Genomic DNA, 2,515 nt, shown 5'->3' with positions numbered 1-2,515 from the left:
AGACTATTTCATTTAATAAATATTTTGTTTTGATATATAAGTAGTTCGGGTTTTTTCAAAATGCGACATTATTTTTTACGACAGAAAAAACAACAACTAAAGTTTCATCAAACAATGTACTAGATCAAAAAGTGTATACGATAAGAAAATTAATAGTATAGTGATATTACCATACATAAAAGGGTGACTAGCAATGTGTTCAGCAAACATAATTTATTCCTATTTTTAAACCATTTAACAAAATGAAAACAATACTTCCTAATACTAAACATAAGTCATCTCGGATAAAAAAGGTATACACGAAATCAGGTGGGAGTAAAATAAAAATATATTGGTCTATCTACACGTAAGTTAAAATTCGTCATAATAAGCATAAAGGTCATTTACGTTATAAAAAGATGCTAATTTCTTCACTTGCTGAACACGCTATCGAAATAGGTCTTTCGTTACAATGGTATGAAACAATAATTTTAAATGAACCTAACACTCAATGTGAATAGAAATTGTTTTAAATTAAAAAAAAAACATATTCTCTAAATAAAGATGAAATGTAAGCTGGTCCTAACACGTAGCTTTGGAAAGAACTAATAATTTCTTATGTATGATGCTTAAACCTTTCTTAAAGTTTACAATGAGTTAAACATCCTCTTTTTAAAGGTATCCGCTTATAGTGTATGTTTTTTTACTCCTGATTGTGTCAGTGTAAAGCTACCGAAACATGTAGTCTTTTAACGTTAGCTGTCAGCCAAGTAAAGTTTTTATTATGTGTTTTAAACGTTGTTCTTACTTTTAATTTCTACCTTGATTGAATTTTCACCTTTAATAGTTTCTTTTACCATTTCAGTGTACCCCTCCTTGTAAGTTACACTAAATATATAGTTAATGGTAAATAAATAGTCCCAGAGTTGGTGGTGGGTGGCGTTGACTCTAGTGCCTAAATTATGGATAATTATCTTTGCGTGACATTCAAAAACAAACAAAACTAATTAAAACTTAGAATTCAAGATTAGTAATATTGTTTTACTTTTGTACGGGTCTTGTGTTAGACTATGTTTAGAGTAGAGTGTTCAGGTTTTTTGTTGTCGTTATTTTTCAAAATAAATATATATCTGTTGGAAATAGCGCGAGAAAACCCCCCACCAAAAGCGCAGTATTTGAAAGGATTAAGGGCTTGGATACTTGCCTGTAAGGAGTCTTTGTGATTTCTTAATTAACAAGGTAAGTATTTGTGACTTGAGTGTTTGAAGGAAATCTACTTAAAACTATCCAGAACCAGTAAAAGACCGCATTTGTTGTTCGCGAAAATGCATCTCGCATTTGCTTTTAAAACACCTTTTTAGGTAGTGTCTAAATGATATAAAAATGCTTAGAAAGTTTCTTAGAAAATATTTTAGCTTTTCTGTTAACACTAAACTTTATAATCTTAGCCAGAGACTTTCAGCAATTTCGTTCCTTCTTAAAACGACCTATTAAAATTCAGCGTTTCGTTGAACGTTCGCGAAAGACACTGTTTATTCCTTATTCATGATCTTTTCATCTATAACTTATATCACTTAGGTCATCACTTGCGTTTTCAATTTAGACCCCGCTTAAGTACGTTTAGAGCTGTAATATTTGTTTGTTTGTTGTTAAGCACAAAGTTACACAATGAGCTATTTGTGCTCTGCCCAATGTGGGTATTGAAACCCGAGTTTTTACATTATAACCTCTCAGACTTTCCACTGAGCCACCTGGGAGCATAGTTGTATTGACACTATATTCATTTATTTCAAAAAGTATCATAATCTTTTTTGTCTTTATATGAAAACTTTTTATTATTTTTGATGCCTCAGGGTATATGAATATATCATGAGGAAATTCTATGCAGTCATTGTAATTGAATGTTTAAAATATGAGTTACCGTTTTAAAGTTTTAAATTTCAAGTTGTTAAATCTGAATATTACTAGAAATGACTAGTTGCTGAATTAATTTTCACGGTACTATAAACTCAAAAGTTAATTTTACCAAAGGTTTGCTCACTTACGTACTGGTATTTTATTTAAATATAATTTGTTTACATATATCTATATTTAAATGGTTTGTGTGTTTGTTTCTCTCGTTTACTCACTCCAGAAAGGACTATATGTGCTAGCTAATTTTGAATTAATGAACTAGAGTGAAAGCAGGCAGCCAAGAGCACCCACAGGAAACTTAATATCAGACATGAGATTTTATTTTAGTGAGTGAGAACAGGTATTCTGGTATACGAGGTTTGGTATTTTGATATATAAGAACAGGTATTTTAGTGTATACTGTTTAGTATTCTGGTATGTGAAATAGCTATTTTAGTATGCAAGAATAACTGTTTTATATATGAGGTTTAGTATATGCGAATGCCATTTCATATAACAGAACGCCGAGTTTACTGCAAAACGCGTCACTTCTGCGTTGACTGACAATAACACTACAAGACTGAAAGGCCCGGCATGGCCAGGTGGTTAGGGCGACTCGACTCGCAATCTGCGGGTCGCGGGC

The sequence above is a fragment of the Limulus polyphemus genome, unplaced genomic scaffold, assembly GCF_000517525.1.
Source record: "Limulus polyphemus unplaced genomic scaffold, Limulus_polyphemus-2.1.2 Scaffold22, whole genome shotgun sequence".
Classification (NCBI taxonomy): Eukaryota; Metazoa; Arthropoda; class Merostomata; order Xiphosura; family Limulidae; genus Limulus; species Limulus polyphemus.
The sequence above is the reverse complement of the archived record's forward strand: the minus strand, read 5'-3'. Positions refer to the sequence as shown.